Genomic DNA, 20,000 nt, shown 5'->3' on the forward strand with positions numbered 1-20,000 from the left:
ATATATATATATATATATATATATATATATATATACGTACATATGTATGTATATATAATGTACATATATATATATATATATATATATATATATATATATATATATATATATATATATATATATATATATATATTTATATATAATATTTATATACACATACACTATTGTACGCGACCAAAATATTTAGATAGATATGCACATGCAACTCTTGAGGGATGGGGAGTGACCGTAAGTAAATATATATACATACATATATATATATATATATATATAATATATATATATATATATATATATATATATATATATATATATATACAGAAACTGGATTTTTCTTATATAGGGGAGATTGATATGTGTATATATTGTATATTTATGTGATTTTACATATAAAGACCAATTTACTTACCTGTCGAAAATGTATGAAAGTTCCTTGAGTATCTAGGTTTATTGGATATGTTAGTAAACATAGAACCTCCAGTGCAGGTTCTCATAAAGTACCAACCGTAAGAATAAAAGATTATTACCAATTCCATCATGTCAGGAGCACCTTCAGAACACCTATCCTCATGTCCACGTAAATCTGTCATAATGACAGTAATTCCTTGCGATGCGTGTCATAATGGGAGCTCGTTGTAATAATATTAATTTAGATGTCTATTCTTTATTCTACTAAATTGTCTACCGTGCAATTGGTAAAGTGATTAAAAATTTAGTCATAAATAATTTAAGTTTAGATTCCGTGATTTTTCGGGGAATTATATATATTGGTTGGCAGTTATTGACAAAACAAGGAAAAGAGCTTGTTGTTGTTTTAGCAGATTGCTTGGCCCTTATGGCTAGACACGGGCTCTTGCACACTTGCAGCCCATAGGTGTTAGGTTAGAATTTTTTTTTTAGGTTTGTAGGTGATTTAGGATATGGGATAATCTGCGACTTATATTTGTAGGTGGTTTGGGTTGTGGTATAAGGGTGATTAGCAAATTTTATTTATTGCCAATTCAGCTTTCTTTTTCCTTATTTTAAGAGGCACCCCAGCCTTTTTAGGTCAACTGAAAAGGAAGAAGGTGACGGAGGGGAGGAAGGTACCCAACCCTATAGTACCCACTGTTTCCCGTCAATCAGTTGGAGAGAAAGGAGGTACAGCAGTAAGTCCCGATGAGTAAAAGGGCTCAGGAAGGAGTAGGAAATGTTTAGTTTGATATATTTGTATAGGAGTAAAAATCTTTCTAAGTATCTTGATCATAAGTCTTCAGGATGAATGATAGTACAAAGTTTTAGCTTGAGTAGAAGAGAACGGAAAAGCATTTGGTTAGCAGGTATAAGTAGTACAGAAAGGGTGGAATAAATATTCCTGCACCTGAAAATACTAGAAAAGGAAAAATGAAATTTTAATTATGTGTTTTAGTTATAGAGACGTCTACGTGCTCATCATGTTTAGTTTAGGAATAAGTCCTGAACTTCTTTAAAACAGAGAAGAGAATTGCAGGGGAGAGAGCTTAAAAAAGGTTAAGCAGAGTATTACAAGGTTGGTTTACTTTAGTTTCAAATGGATGTTGGGAGTTAAGTTATCTGGGGGGAGGTTAGCAGCGGAGAAAGGCTGAGAATGCATTAACATAAAGAATGATGTATTTTGCGATTGCTTTCGCAGTTACAGGAATATTAGAGTTGAATTTCTGTCTTAGAAGGCTTGTTTCTGGACAATGCAACAGATAATGTAGCAGAGGTTCTTCTGTTAGTTGCTGACAATTGTTGCATGATCTCTTCGGTATCTGCTGTGCTGTTGGGTCCTCGTCGTTGTCTGTGATGATTTGCCAGTTGTACAGATACCCCAGTCGCAGTCTGCAAATGATGACTGCAACTTGGCGGGGAGTATTTCTTGCAAGAGGATGCGGGATTAGGTTATTTATATCAATGTACCATTTGACTGATCTGGAGTTGTCAATGAAGGCTCGCCTTACTTCACTTATCTTTTGCATGTTGCAAAAGGTTGTCATTTGATTCCTGATGTTTTTCAGCGAAGGTTGAAGTGTGATACTGATAGTCTGGCACATCAGGGCTGCCTTGGCCATGTGATCGGCCTCATCATTACCAGTGATTCCAGTGTGACTTGGAATCCAATTCAAGATGATCTGCCAGTTGCTTTGGTGAGCTAAGGCTAGATACTGTGTTGTTGTGATAAGGTAGATATTGTCAGTGAGTTGTTTGTTGCTGAGAGCCACGATGGCTTCTCTCGAATCAGTGTAGATTGTTGTATTTCCCCCAGGTTGACATCCTGAGTGTTCTAGGGCTTTAGCAATCGCTACTAGCTCGGTTTTGCAGGGTGGAAGCATGGTTGGAAAGCCTGATGGAGAAACGACTGCTGCTGCTGCAGGAAAATCACGGTCAAGTGATCCATCAGTATAGCAGATTTTGGGGATGGAGGTGTTGTTGATTGCATTTTCGCTGGCTTCAGTAAGTTGTTCTGATGTACAGAGCTTTGCCGGCTGCTGGGAAGATGATGAAGTTGTACTGGAAGGGCTCTGGTGACCACAGGACAGGAGTGATATAGCCGTCGTGCTTTAGTCTCTTTGCATGTGTCTTTTGGGGATCAATCTCCTCTGCCAAGGGGAGGAGTCTTTTGAGTCTGTTGTTCAAAGGGCAGTCTCTGACTTCTTTGATTGATTTGAATATGATGCTGCAATTTCTGATGTTGATCCTTTCTGAAAGGGAAATTATATATATATATATATATATATATATATATATATATATATATATATATATATATTTATTTATTTATTTATATGTACTGTATATATATATATATATATATATATATATATATATATATATATATATATATATATACATATAAATATATATATATGTACAGTATATATATATATATATATATATATATATATATATATATATATATATATATATGTATATATATATATATATATATATATATATATATATATATGTACAGTATATATATATATATATATATATATATATATATATATATATATATAAATATATATATCATCATCATCATCATCATCTATTTGCGTGCCTTTCCCCATTCGTGTATATATATATATATATATATATATATATATATATATATATATATATATATATATATATATATACATACTGCATGACACTCAGTTCAGACGTAATCCTTCTCTAAATATTCAGTGGCAAAGGAATGTAGATTCTAAATCATACATTGCGCTGGGAGCTAGGTCTGAATCAAGCTCTAGTTTTCTGAAATAGCGATTAAACTTTCACAGAGCACTCCTGGAGAGAGAGAGAGAGAGAGAGAGAGAGAGAGAGAGAGAGAGAGAGAGAGAGAGAGAGAGAGAGATACTTGGTCTTTGGGCGTCGCTTTCCATTTACCAGAAAGAGATAGGTCGAAAGAGGGGAGTCAATTTCAAACCTAAAATATTTCTACTGACATTGCTGCGAGGGTACATGTTCTTGCTGCTTTAGAGTTGCCATTTGTGGCTGGATAAGCTCAGGAATTATTTCAGGGAAAATATTTGAAGATTATTTTTCAAAACAGATTGCTAATCGGTATTAATTTAATAATATACCAGTGAAAAGAAAAAAAAAAGTCTAATTAGTTGTTCATTATTATATTCTCTTGTTTTTTTTTCCTCTTCCATTTTGAATATTTGAATGATACCTGCTCGGTTTTCTTCAATCATTCTGCCAGTGTCATCTGGCATCTTGCTGGGCTCTCTTGCAAATCATAACGACACCAGAGGCTGGTTAGTTTGGCTTATCAATAGACTAGTGCATCGCAGCTGTCAAAAATGACGGGTAATATTTAGATATGCACACACAAGCACACGGCAGCTTTGGCAATTGTGGGATATTGTGGTTTTCGAGTGTACATCTCGGGGTACCCTATCCCATGAGGGTATGACTACTCCCTCTCTCCCCCGTACCCGATGGACGGGGAGAGACCAAGTAGCCATACGCCTGGCAATGCCACTAAGCGTAACCGGAAAGAAATATAAATATTATAGCTAGATGTGTTGTTCTTTATTATATATGGGGATAATTGGAACTTACATCCTTGTATCCCACCATCACCAACAACAATCCAAATAAGCAAATGGATCCAATGTAATCCTTTAATCCTGAAAGTGCTGAGAGTCCTTTTAATCAAAAGTTAATCCTTCGGTTATTTCCAGTTGGTCTTTTTTCTTCCACCATGAAATGAAAGTCTGATTTTTGTCACACTTTTGAATTTGGGAAAAAATGATGCTAGAGGAGGTTGAGTAAGCAGAACACTACAATTATGGGAATTGCTATTTCTGTGGGCACTTTGACTCTCTCTCTCTCTCTCTCTCTCTCTCTCTCTCTCTCTCTCTCTCTCTCTCTCTCTCTCTCTCTCTCTCTCTCTCTTTCTCGTCCTCGTATAAATGTCTCAGTTTGCGTGAATGCAAGTACAAAGTGCTTATACTCTCGAATAGATGTTTTTGTTATTGACTGCTTTAATTTTTTTATCTGTTTTCAGAATCGGATTTCAGTAAAAACTTTGATAGTAAAAGATAAATGTTTGGTAATCATAAAATGGAGTAAACACAGCTCCATTTCATTTTTTCTCTCGGTAAAAGTATGAAAGATTTATTTAAAGTTAATAATAGGGAACATTGTTAGTGTAAAATGTATAAAATTTCTACATCCTTCAAAGAAAGAGGAGGGGAAAGTTTAAAAAAGAACTGAGCTGTTGCATGAAGGAAATGCTAAAATATGTACTTGAATATGTGGGAGTGATAGAGACGGTTGGCTCTTGGATTTCTTAATCTTTCTGTGTAATTGTTCACCAAACTTTCAACTGGGCTCCCCAAGGCACTATAAGAGTTGGAACACTCAGGCCTTCATGGCTGAGGACTATTTAGCGTGAAGTAGGGGATGATGAATGGAGAAGTATTGATTTGAAAGCTCAAGATAGAGACGACTAAAAGAAATCTAATCGAACCTCTTTGCGTCCATAGGCGTAGGAGGAGATGATGATGTGTATAAACCGTAATTTTTATAGGTGAATATTGGGTATGGAGTTGTTCCTAGCTGGAGATCTATATTCTGAAAGTGGCAGAGAATTATTTCTAGATTTCTTTTGAGATGTAGAAATAATCCCCTGGCAGAATAATCAATGGGATTTAGGCCAAATTGTGACTTACCGTTTTATGATTTGACATCTCTTAAATGAGTCCCTTATAAACTGGCAGAGAACTCGGTACTGTTCGAAAGGCTTCTGTATCTCTAAAGAGCTCTACTTGTTACTTGAATACTGATTAGCCCGGGCGCTTAGAGAAGACTGTTTCATGTTGCATTTGTTTTGCCCAATAATGGCCATTATTATTTAATTCATCTTTCAAAAGCTCAATTCCAACTGGGAACATTAATACCACGTTTAATGCGCAGTCCATTATAACAACAATCATTTGCATTACTGTTATATTGCAGAAATTTCCTTGGTTGTATTATGGATGGAGTAATGTTTCAAATAGATTTTGATATTACTTACAAAATCATGAAAGAATTTATAAGATTTTATGTCTTGTATTTATGTTTATGAATGTTGTTATTTAGTAATTTTTCCTTATTTTATTTTCAACACAGGCTTTTTAGTTTATGGCCTTCAGGGATTGTAATAGTAATTATATTATTTATAAAAAGAGAATGAAGGTGGTAAAAATATACTACTACTGCTAATAATAAAAGTCTTTAACTGATGATATAAAAATCTGTATTTTTTTTATTTTTGTTACTATTCTTAGATATTTTATTTTAAATGTTAATTAATTCTCTTATTTCCTTGTTTACTTTCCTCACTGGGCTATTTTCCCTGTTGGAGCCCCTGAGCTTATAGCATCTTTCTTCTACAACTGGGGTTGTGGCTTAGCAACTAATAATAATAATATTTGTCACTTTAATTTCGAGCAATTTACTCATAAAATTTGAAAAACGGTTAAACAAATGTAATAAGTAACAATTTCGTACAATTTATCCTATACAACATAAAGAAAAGATGAAACAACAATTTCGTACAATTCATTTTAAACAACATGAAAAAAAGATGAAGCAGAACAATTTCGTACAATTCATTTTATACAACAGGAATAAAAAAGATGAAGCAGGACAATTTCGTACAATTTATCTTATAAAACATAAAAAAAGATGAAACAGAACAATTTCGTACAATTCATTTTATACAACAGAAAAAAAAAGATGTAACAGAACAATTTCGTACATTTCATTTTATACAACAGGAAAAAAAAGATGAAACAGAACAATTTCGTACAATTCATTTTATACAACAGGAAATAAAAGATGAAACAACAATTTCGTACAATTTATCTCAAACAACATAAAAAAAGATGAAACAATGTGTCATATCGTAGAGAAAGCTTTTTATCTTTTCTTCCATTGTTGTTGCTCTCTTGTTCAACTTCGTCTTTGGAAGACAAATAAAGTCGCGTTAACAAAGTCCATTGAAAAGCCTCATGAGAATTCTTTGTGGAGGAGCAGGAACGGGATCTCCTTTCCTCTCATCAAAGGACTCTTTCATAAAGGATGAAGCTGAAAGAAAAAAGAAAGAGAGACGTTAAATGAAAGCTAACTTGTTGTAAAAGACTGGGACTTCATTTTGATGGTCGGTGGAAAAAGGACTTAGTGCACGAATTGTATACACGCACACATGTATGTATATTTATTGATAAAAACCTGTATACTGGGGAAATCATTGTATATTTTTTGAAACCTTACTTTGAAATTCGTTTTCAATTTCTTATGTTTTCTCATATTTTCAGTAGTGTTCTCTCATCTGCTGACTCTTATCTTGAAATGTGGTCAAAAACTTAATGTCTATTAACTTTCTTGTATTCTCATCTAAATATCAGTCTCCATCACCTTCATTCAATTAACTATTTACGTGTGTTGTTTAAGAGTTTACTGTCTATGCTTTGCATCCATATCTTACCAGAATACCAGACTATGTAATCCACCACGTAGTGCTAGATATGCCCCAAGTCTGACTTTCTAGTCACATATTTAGTAAGACTCGATACTACACCGTATTCTAGAAGTTTTATTCAGGATTTGATCAAATTATGCAACGATTATCCTTGTCAATCAATTGTATAGGTGGAACTTAAAAAGTTAAAATTTTTGTTGCCATAAGTCTTGTTTTAGTTATGTTTTACCTTTTTTGTTTTTGTTTATGTTGATTAACTTAATTTTTCGCTGCACTGTTTCAATTCTTTGCTTCTCCGTTTATGTTCTGCTCTGGGCTGGCTTTCCTGTTGGGGCCTTTTTGTTGAACAGGCTGACACCATTCTCTTTTTAGAGTTGATATATGAATGATCTATTTTAATGTTGTCACCGTTCTAAAAACATTTTAGTTTAATTATTCATAATTTTTCTTGTAGTTTATTTGTTTAATTCACTTCCTCAGTGGGCTATTTTCCTTGTTGGAGGCGTTTAGGCTTATAGCATCCTCCTCTACTAACTCTGGTTATAGCTTACCTCGCTATAATATATATATATATATATATATATATATATATATATATATATATATATATATATATATATATATATATATATACATTAACCTTGAGGTTTTGTTTGCTTGTTCCTTATGTACCAGTCGAAGAGAAGTAGGTCCCTCTTTTTAAACAAAGTAATATGTACCGATGATGGGCGTTTAAAGGGTTAAAAATGACATTGAGGTTACACCCTGTTCTCAAATAAGCTTCCTGAGAATCCGTCGTTTCCTGAGGCGCTACGCACTTATGAAAAATTCACATAGTAAGGCAATCACACACACACACACAGATATATATATATATATATATATATATATATATATATATATATATATATATATATATATATATATATATATATATATATATATATATAGGCTATATAAATATATATATATATATATATATATATATATATATTATTTTTTTATATATGTGTGCGTGTATTTGTCTTTGTGAATAATTATATTAGAGAGAAACTGGGACCAAAAGCCTATATTTTATCATCGGGTATATATAAGAGAGTAACTGATTTTATCTAAATACTTGGTTGACATAGAAAGTAAAATAATGATTATGTTTGATTTCACATTCTAAGTACTTGTGATGTTATTTACGTTATAACTTCGTAAAGCATTAAGTTATTATCCAACTGAGCGATGCATGATATCGTTAATGACTATTAACGAAGAATGAGAAGCTGAGTGTTAATAACAAAAGAAATGTTGTGGTTTGGCTTTTGGTTTTCGCTATGGGTTAATGACTAACACCAGACTGCTAAATTTGGTTGCAAGTTTTATTTATGTTTGGTATTTAGGAGGTGTTTGGATGGGAATTAGTTTATAAATTCTCATCGATTTAATCGATTATGGCGTGTAATTTGATTCTGTGTAATAACAGGTATTGTCTTGCTTTCATTGCGGGGTATTATCATTGAGAAAGGACCCGGATTTCTTTGGTTTGATTTTCTTAGGTTGCTAAATAGCAAGAATATTTTTACAATATATTAAATGTTTCCTTTTCTCTTTCTTCCAACGTTTCATCTTGGATTGCAGGAAACTGACTACCGCTTCATTGTATCTTTGCGTTATATATATATACATATATATATATATATATATATATATATATATATATATATATATATATATATATATATATATATATATATATATATATATATACATATATATATATATATATATATATATATATATATATATATATATATATATATATATATAATTTTGAAAATCTTATAACCAAAATGAACAGAGGGAATAGATGTTATATTTTTTCTAACATAATTCCTTAAAAGTATCTGCTTTAGAAATAACACCTCTCATTTATTGTCCATTTCCCATCATTCTCCTGTTAACATTCATCTTGATATTCCCAATCTAATTTCTCATCCCAATTCTGTTCGACTGGAAGAACCCTCAGATCACTTTCCCCATGTCCTTTTTGTGTTCCCAGCGAATGTCCTTTTATATCTATCCCCTCTTGTTCTTCAAAGAGAATTCCCATAACTCATGATCCAATCATTGTTGTCCTTCCCCGGAGATCCCCCGTCCCCAGCTCCTCGTGCGCACTTTCCGTGCATACTCTGTATCTGTATTCCATAATACTTCTCGTGTACACCATGAAGATCCTCTGGCCCTAAGTGTTTCTTGTTCCTACTCCATGGAAGTCACTTTCCCCCAAACTTCTCGTGTCTTCTTCGAAGATCCATATGAGATTCCACCCCTCCCAAACTTTTGGTCTCCTATCTGAGAGACCCCAATCTCCAACCCTTCTAGAAACGCACAGGAAACACGATTCTTCTGATAATTCTTGTCTTCGTCAGAGATCAACTTCCCTAAGTCCCTTCTTGGCTCCAGTACAATCCGCGGAGATCCTTTTACCAAAACATTTTGCCCTCCTTGGAAGATGCCCTTCCCAACCGCTCTGGTATGTGTCTTAATTTCTCTTATTCTATCCAATTAAACCCCCTTTCAAACACTCATGTCCAATTGGACACAGGAATTCCTGGCACACCTTGCTATAATGAAGTGCACCCTGTCACGCCATTACTGCGCGACGAGTAACCAGTGCTGTAGGGGGGAGATGGCAAGAGTCGTGGGTGGGGTTAAATACAGGAAATCATAGCACAGTAAGGGTGTGACAGTGTGCGCTTCCTCAGAGGGAGGTGCCAGGAAATCTTGTGTCCAACTGCACATGCGCAATGGTCTCTTTCGTAGACATCTGATGTCTGTCCTAAAATATTCCATTACCTCTCTTCTTTCAGTTCCTCCCCCCCCCCCTCCCCCTCCCCCCCCCCCCTCCAACTGGTCCTCCTTATGCATATGTCCTGCCCCAGAGCCCATTATGAGTATCAGGAAATTCCTCCTTTATTGCAGATATTCGGAATACTTTCACTGTCTTCATATGGCTTTGTTTGGGAATCTGATAATGGGTTTCATCACTTTTAACGATTTTTTTTTTTTTTAATTTGTCGATTTTATTTAATAATGAATTACATTCAGGTTGCTTACTTATTCTCGGTCGTCAAGTATACTGTTGTTTATGAAAGTATATACCGGTAGCATTTTTACAGATAGTAATAATGATGATGAAAATAAAACAGTATTGATTGCAAGTTAGGATGGCTATAGGTAAAGCTGCTTTTAAAGGAAGGTCAGTGCTTGCTTTGGTGAGTCTTTTATTCGGATAAGTAGATTTGCATAAACACTTTCATAATAGGCAATTCTATTGATGTAAGCATTAATAATGTTCTTGAAATGATTAATGTCCAGAAACCTTGTGCATATTGTTAAGGAACCGTATCGACGACATAAATTCCGGTAAGGTCATTTTAGTTACCTTGAAATGCTACAGAAATAATATCTAACATTGTCATGCAGTGACCTGCTAGTCAGATAATGTACACATACATACATTACAGTTACATATTTGCTCACATAAAGTATTACCTCAATACGATATGAATCCTACGACAACGAATGGAAGACTTTGAAAAGAAAAACAAAGATATCCTTCAGTATCTCCGTTTCGAAAAGAGACGTCTGACTGTCGCTCAAGATTCCCGAAGACCTCATTAACCTTCATCTAAAATTTATTGAGTCATCTGGGGACAATGACCCACTTCAGCAGCGTTGTCGAAGAAATATCTCCTGCTTTTCCAACCCCCAGATGAATTGGTGCACTTCAACTCGTTCTTATTAGTTAGTTTCCCGTGGGAGACATTTTCTCGCTAATCCCACCTTTTGTGTTATGGCTTTGGAAAGGGAAACGAAGAATATATATATTGTCAGTGGCCAAAAAACGTGTAAGTAGGCCATCGCTTGTGGCGGTGGCCTCCCGTGTTTCTAATCTTTTCTTTTTACAGGATGCAGGAACGGGCGTGTGATTTTTGGTAGACACGGGTGCTTGTCGTTCTCTTTTGCTAAGGAAACTCTTCAAGGCACGATGTAGTCTGTCTGCATCTGCCGACGTCCGCTTGGTAGCTGCCAACGGATCTGCGATACCCACCTACGGTTACGAGAACCTCACATTATCGTTCGGAAACAGTAAATTCAATTGGAAGTTTCTCGTTGCTGACGTCACAATGCCAATCCTCGGTGAGGATTTCCTGTCTCATTTCCACCTTCTGGTCGATGTCACCCACCGACGATTGGTCAACGCAGACTCGTACTTGTCGACACCTCTTCAACCCACCCCCTCTAACCTCGCTCTCCACATCAGCGCACCCACGGATGCCTACGCCCACCTCCTCATGTCGTATCCGGAAGTTTTCCGTCCAGAACTTCGCCAAACGCCCACGGTTCCTACCAAGCACGGTATTTATCACCATATCAAGACGACGGGACCCCCAGTCTTCGCAAAATTCAGACATCTGGCACCGGAACGATTGGCAGCCGCCAAACAGACGTTCGCCGAAATGGAGGAAATGGGCCTTTGCCAAAAGGCCTTCAGCCCATGGTCGTCACCCTTACACATCGTTCTGAAGAAAGACGGCTCCCTCCGTCCCTGCGGGGATTACAGGCGGCTGAACATGCAAACAGAACCGAATCACTACCCCCTCCCAAACATTGCCGAGGTGACCTCCTACCTGCACAAAGCGAAGGTGTTCTCTACGCTCGACCTCCTGAAGGGGTATTTTCAGGTGCCTATGAACCCAGAAGACATCCCCAAGACCGCCGTCACCACTCCGTTTGGTACACACACCTTCAATTACTCCTGTTTTGGCCTTCGTAATGCTGGGGCAACGTTTCAACGTCTCATGGATGGCTTCTTAGGGGACCTCCCTTTCTGTGTATGTTATGTGAACGACATACTTGTGTTCTCCTCCTCAAAAGAGGAACACCTCCGTCACCTGCGCATCGTGCTCGACTGCCTGCAACAAAACGGCCTTGTAGTCCGGTACGACAAGTGTACCTTTGGCACCAACGAAGTGTCGTTCTTAGGGCACCGTATCACTCCTGAAGGAGTCCATCCCCTCCCTGAGAAGGTAGCAGCCATTCAGAACTTCCCCGCGCCCTCGACCGTCAAAGCTCTGCAGGAATTCTTGGGCATGATCAACTATTATCACTGTTTTCTGCCAGCCACTGCCGCCACTCTTGCTCCCCTCTACGCCTCCCTCAAGGGCAAGCCAAAGGACCTGAAGTGGGGTCCCCTTCAAGAAGCAGCCTTCTGCAATGCAAAGAAGGCCCTATCAACTGCTGCGGCTCTCACTTTTCCTATCCCACACGCCCCTCTCCTTCTATCCACCGATGCCAGCGACGTCGCTATTGTTGCAGTACTCGAGCAGGTGGTCAAAGGCTCGCCCCGCCCATTGGCCTTCTTCAGCAGAAAACTGTCCAAGGCAGAATCGGGTTATTCTACCTTCGATCGAGAATTGCTGGCGGTGCACCTGGCTGTCCGTCACTTTCGCCATTTCTTAGAAGGTACGCCCTTCATCATTCGCACAGACCACATGCCTCTGGTGCACGCTTTTACTCGACAGTCTGATGCCTGGTCCGCCCGTCAACGCCGACATGTCTCCGCCGTGGCTGAATACAATTGCACCCTCCAATACGTCCTTGGGAAAATGAATCCCGTTGCCGATGCCCTGTCAAGAAACACGTTGGCTGCCGTTCAACTGGGATTGGATTACAACGCCCTGGCTGAAGCCCAACGACAGGATCCAGAGTATCAAGCTTGTAGAACATCCTTCACGTCCCTCCGTTGGGAAGACTTTCCCCTCGAAGACGTCAGTAATGGTAGACCGCGACCTTGGATTCCTGCTCCCATGCGCCGACAGGTGTTTGATTTCATTCACGGCCTTTCACATCCCTCGTGCCGTTCTACTGCACAGCTGCTGAAGGCAAAGTTCATTTGGCACGGCATTTCTAAGGATGCTAAGGATTGGGTCTGCGCCTGTACTTCTTGCCAAACTTCCAAAGTACATCGACACACGGATTCAGGAGTGGGCACCTTTCCTCAACCTCAGCGTCGTTTCGCACACATTCACGTCGACGTTGTAGGCCCCCTACCGACATCACAAGGACATCGTTACCTGTTTACCGTCATCAACCGCTCCACTCGTTGGCCTGAAGCCATTCCCATGGAAACTGCAACGTCCGCCTCATGTACATCTGCCTTACTCTCTGGATGGATTTCAAGATTCGGTATCCCTGAGCATATTACTTCTGACAGGGGAACCACTTTCACCTCTCAATTGTGGACGTCATTAGCGAATCTCCTGGGCATCACCCTACATCAGGCAACGGCCTACAACCCCGCTGCCAATGGAATGGTTGAACGTTTTCATCGCACCCTCAAAGCAGCTTTGATGTCCCGCTGCAAGGATTGCAACTGGTTTACTCAGCTTCTCTGGGTCCTTCTAGGACTAAGGACCACTCTCAAAGACTCCCTCGATGTCTCGGCATCTGAAATGGTGTATGGCAACCCGTTGGTCGTCCCTGCCGAATTTTTTCCTTCTACAACCTCCTCCGACGATCTCCAGCGCATACGTCACGTCGTGGGAAAATTTACTCCGTGCCGCCAGACTTACAAGCCCCCAGCAAAGCATCACATACCAACGGACTTGCACTCTGCAACACACGTCTTCCTGCGCAACGACACCAGCAAGCCACCACTAACGCCCCCTTACACGGGCCCTTTCCTTGTGATCCGACGCAGTCCGAAAGCATTCCTCCTAAACATTCGGGGCAAAGAAGACTGGTTCTCCATTGATCGTCTAAAACCTAATTATCTTCTGCCAGATGACCCGCCTACAGTTCGCCTCTCTAGATCAGGGCGCCCTATTTAACATGTACAGTATGTCATTTTTAGGGGGGAGCCATGTACCAACCATGTGTCACACAATTGTACATAATTATTTTGTATATATTATGCTTGTATCTGCGCTCTTCCCTCGCACTAAAAAGAACCTGAATGATCATGTCTCCGTTTTGCTCTGTAACATTGTCTGTCTCTCGAACAGGTTATGTCCTGTTGCCTTGAGGTTTTGTATATAAAGTGTTCCTTAATAAACAACTCAGTTGATTGCTTCCTGCCTTTGAGTTCACAACCATCTCTCGGCACCGTCACAAATACATTCAAGAAGGTAATGTATAGAGAAGAAAAGGCTTGTTTTACGATTATATATCGGTTCCCCAGTATGTTTTCCCCACCCAAAACCCCGAGTTCCCACTGGGGGTCCCCCATTATCGTAGGATATAGGGTAAATTTGTATTGTATTACAGGGTGTGATTTCGAAGAGAAAATGTGTTTTCCTATAGTAAATAATGTGATTTAATCGAATTTGACCTTCATTTCAACCGCAAACAAACAGATCAACCAATTCGGCTAACTTTAAGTTGACGAATTGGATGCTGTTATTGCGGATAAAATGAAGGTGAAAACCGGTTGAATCACGTTATTTCCTACAGGAAAACATATGTTTTTTGTTAAAAGGGTTAAACATAATTACTGTTGTCATATATGTTGTGTTAAAATATTTAAATATAAGCACTTGTTCAACGGTGTTACTTCCCTTACGAATGTACTGCGAATGATAACATTAGCAACGTTACCAATGACACGCAGTGTTACCAACGTTGACGAATGGTACACAGAGTTACCAACGGCACGATGACATTACTAACGATAGCAATGCTAGATATTTCCATACGTATTTTAAATAATTTGTCCATATAAGTTTTACTCAATAATATATAAAAAGTACAAAATGGGCACAGAACCTATCAAACCCACCTAACCTAACCTAACCTAGTAGTATGACAGGTCACAAACCTCAGATATTTACTGAAAACGGTAAAATTCTCCATGTTACGAATGATACACAGAGTTACCAGCGGTACGATGACATTACTAGCGATAGTAATGATAGATATTTCCATACGAATTTTAAATAATTTTTCCATATAAGTTTTACAAAATATATAAAAAGTACATAAAGGGCACAGAACCTAACAAACCCACCTAACCTAACCTAGGAGTTCCCCGGTCACAAAACACATATAATGACTATTGAGGAATGACTTACCTTTATGAAAAAAACGTCGAAACTTGCGGATCACGGGAGGGTGAGACTGACGGCTTAACTCCTATGACTGGGATGAGGATGGTTGTGGGGCCAATATTTATGTAAAAAGTGGTTTGCAAATAATATTATCTACCATGGGGGTAGACGACTTTTTCCCAAAAATGTACCTTTTTAAGAAGTAATAGTATAACCACAACGACGTTTCTTTTTGGTTTTTGGTATGTTAGATTTAGTATTACAATAAAACACGTGAATGACTTTCCTGTAAGGTAGGAGGGAAAGGCACTTGGGGCACTGTAAGAGTTGAGGAATTACGCTGTGTGCTTTCAGGAAATTATCAACATTGGTTGAAGAATCATAAAAATCACCATGGAATTTAGCAAATGCTTTTAGGTACGGAATACTGCAGCCTTTACAAGTTTCTATAACTTCCTCCATCGCAAAATACGAAAAGATAAATCTCACTCGAAATGACGGACACCTTACTGGGACAAAGGTTTCAAGGGAAAAGGATTTTTTTTGGAAGGGGTATGAACAGACCACTCAAAGAGATAAAGGAAATACCAGTTGACAACCCCCTTGTGTAAACTTTGAATACGTATCGGTTCGTGATTGGTTAAGGGAAAAACAACGGAGTCTAGAGGGTAAACATGGATGAACTAAATAGGGAAACTAGTCCAGAGAAAGTATTTATGTAAAACCGGGGAATGAAAAGGATATAACAAAAGAAATGATAACAATATAGGAAGATAAAATGGAATGAATGATGAATAATAATGAATGGAAATATAAAATGACGTGATTTTACCATGAATGAACTGGAAAGGGAAACCAGTCCAGAGCAAGTATTTATATGAAACTGGTGAGTGAAAAGGAAATAACAAAAGAAATAAACCCAATATAGGAAGATAAAATGGAATGTATGATAAATAATATTGAATGGGAATATAAAATGAGATGATTCTAAAAGGTATACGATAATAAAACGAGTAATTGGAGGGGGAAAAGCTTCTGCGCAGGGGGAGGGATTTTTGCGCAGGTCGAAAACTGGTATTCACGAACGTACGTACGTACGGGTGCTAATGTTAGCATGGAATGCTAACATTTAATTATAGATAAACTGGAGAGAAAGATTGATGAAAAGCTGAGAGATGAACAAGCAAGACTTAGAAAAGTTTAAGTTGATCTGAACCAATTTTCATTTTATGACATGTACAGCACTTCGTAGAATATAGAAGTCCCCGTTTGATGGCATTTGCAGACTATGAAAAAACCTTTGATACTGTGCGTCGGCCAATTTTGTGGAGAGTCGTGCGTTATTATGGAATTCCTCTTCCTTACGAAAATTTTATTAAGTCTATTCATGAGCATAACAAGTGCAAAGTTAATGGTAGTGGAGTCCTATCAAATGGATTCCCAGTGAACTGCGGAATACTCTAAGGAAATGTGTTGTCACCTATGTTGTTCATTTCCCCCATGGGTTTTGTAATGCAAAGAACAGTTAGGTGTGGTAGAGAAGAATTGGACTGGATTGGTAATAGTAAATTAGTTGATCTAGAGTATGGTTATGACGCTGTCTTTATTAGCAGAACACCAAAGGGTTTGCAAATCTTGCTTACCAAAATGCATGAAGTATCTCAGAAGGATAGTTAGAAGAAAGATATAGATGATGAAAACGGAATATGCAATGGAAGATGAAGTAATATAAGAAGGAGAAAGGATTAATGAGGTAAAATCATTCAAATACTTAGAAACTATGATCTTTAATGCAGTGTCCCTAAAATTGGAGTTTAATGAAAGAATGAAAAAGGAAAACCAGACAATGGCTAGAAATTACATATAAAAATCAGGTTATATATATATATATATATATATATATATATATATATATATATATATATATATATATATATATATATATATATATATATATATATATATATATATATATATATATATCAGTTTAGTGAGATCTGTGATTCAGTATGGTCATGAATCATGGTATGACAAGAAACAGTATCCAACAGATTTGGAAGATTTGAGAACAAAGCCCTCAGAAGAATATTAGGAATTAAATGGCAGGACAGGATATGAAATGAAACTGTAAGAGAGATTACCCGAGTGCTATATGTGGATGAGATCAGGGTGAGGGGTAGATGGAGATGATTTGGGCATGCTCTTCGCATTCCCCAAGAGAAATTAGTTCACCAAACTTTTATCTATTCTCCACAAGGCAGTGGAAGAGTTGAAATACTCAGACCTACATGGCTTAGGACTATGAAGTATTGATTTAAAAGCTCAAGATTGAGACGACTATTGAAATCTAATCGAAGTCCTGTTCGTCATACGGTAAAATATTATAAGCCATATTTGTTTTCTTGTTGGAACGTATATTGATGTGGATATGCTTATCACCATCACTATTATAGTACTGAAATTTTCGAGCGAAAACCAAAACAAATGAAATGATAAAATATCGAATATTGAAACCCGAGTGTGATCCACGTATCAAGCCATTTTAAACTTCCAACGGTACTTTTGAATAAATGGAGTTGGAAACAAGAAAAAGTTTCAATTTTAAAAATGCGAAAAACCTCAGATGATAACTTTCTCTCTAGTAACCTGGTCTGCCAGATGCGAGTTACATTTCACTACTTTAAAGGAATGTAAATAAAAGTAGATATATGAAATAGGAGATGGGAATAAATTAACTAATGATGAATTAAATTATGTAGAGAATTTCCAATTAATCTATGTAATTTCAAATTTGTTAGACCTACAAATGAATATGTACCAATCATATGTTCTTACATACACATACTGTAAGTATATATCATCATCATCATCACCAGCCGTTGCTAGTCCACTGCAGGGCAAAGGCCTCAGACATGTCATTCCACACGCGTATGTTAATGGTGTTTCTATGGCAGTCATTGTTATTCCTATTAATCTAATTTCCAAAGCTCTGAGGTATAACTAGCTTATATTCTAAGGCTTTATTAAGGCTCCAAGTTTCTGATGCACAAGTTGATACTGGTAGGACCATATGATTAAATACTGTTCATGTTAGAAAGAGTGGCATTTTATTTTGAGGTAACTTGACCTTGTGTAAAGATTGGACAAAATTAGTCTAGTAAGAATTTGTAGCAGGTAGGAAGAGAGGAAAACCCTTGAAGGGGTAGGATTGATAGAGTGAAAGTCACACGGGAAGAAGGGTCTTTATATTTAGAAAGTGAAAATGTATGTGAATGATGCACTGCCCATGTACCAAATGTATGAAGAGACTAATGTTATGGAATAATTGTTGTGCATATAGTTCATCCATAATTTATGACTTAAAGAGTGAACACTGCCGGGGGTGTTGCTGTTTTTCCCCCCAAAACACTGGTTTTAAATAAAATGGCTTAATGTTGGACAACAATATACAATATATATATATATATATATATATATATATATATATATATATATATATATATATATATATATATATATATATATATATATATATATATATTATTTTATATAATATATATATTATATATATAATATAATATATATTATATATATTTATATTTGATTTGCGATGCAGGTTGTAAACACTGTAATTTCGCGGGGCTTAATGTGCGCTAATATCGCCACCCTTTGCCAATTTTGACAACATTATTAGAACAATATTGGTGCTGGTGCTTTGCATAGAATTATTAGAAATATATCAATGGTATTAGCCTAGTTTTCATTGAAAAAATTTAATAAAATTTAATTTATTGGGTTTTTTTAGCATGAAGAATGTGTCAATTTTTATAGCTTTCTTCTCACGAAATCCTCATTAAGGCCTGAGGTAATCTATTAATATCTCGAATCAGATACAACGATATGCACAAATCGAGATGCGGTACATAATTCACAGATCTAAAACCAAAAAAACTATATATTTTGTAACTTATAAATGAACAAAAATTCGTTTTCAGATTTGTTGCCGAGTATAATTTTCAGAACTAAAATAGCACTGGTTGTTTTTCTTTAAATTTTCAAATAATCTTTATCTTGAATTGATAAATCATAAGAGAATAATTCACAGATTTTAAAACAAAAAAGCTATATATTTTATAAAATATTTTTGAGCATAAATTAATTTTCAGATTTGTTGCAGAGTATGATTTTCTGAAATGAAATGACACTGGTTTACTTGAATCTTGTACCTCAAGATACATAGAGTGAGATAATAGACATAAAAAATTAGTACTTTGTCAGAGTACATACTACTATTACCACCACTATATCCCGTAAGGGCGGGGGGGGGGGGGGGTTGTGTTAGGTTTAGAGCAATCAGTTTACTGTAGGCATTACTGAAGGATCTTTGCGTTGTTCATTTGGACCCTAGCTGACCTAGATTTCATCCTTTAACTTTATCTCTGTCCCCACTTCCTTTCTTCATTTTTACTGCAGTGTAACTCCACCCCCCCCCCCCCCCTACTCTCCCGTTGTATATGAGTGCTGAATTGCCAGACAGGCCCTAGCGTCATGGCATATAGCCAATGATTTATAAATCCTATCCTATCCTACTGTTACTAATAAGTCTCGTTACCTATGACGACATTGAAAGTTGGCCCTGTGGGTGTTAAGTATACTGTGAATACTCCCGCCGTTCGTGTGCTTTGATATGGCTCACCAGTCCAGTCGTCGACTTAAATACTTTTTCACATGTTAAACACATCAAATGAGGATTTCGTGATTCTGGGGAACTCTTCTGGAGTGTAAGGTCGTGGGAGTTTCTTTTTGTCATTTCACATGAGGCCACTCGGTAGTGTTTAGAATTATATCCCAGGTCCCAAGACTTTATCTCACTTTAATAATTTCAAAGAGGAAACACATGGTTCTTCATCCATATC

Source organism: Palaemon carinicauda, chromosome 28 (genome assembly GCF_036898095.1).
Source record: "Palaemon carinicauda isolate YSFRI2023 chromosome 28, ASM3689809v2, whole genome shotgun sequence".
In the NCBI taxonomy this organism is placed as follows: domain Eukaryota; kingdom Metazoa; phylum Arthropoda; class Malacostraca; order Decapoda; family Palaemonidae; genus Palaemon; species Palaemon carinicauda.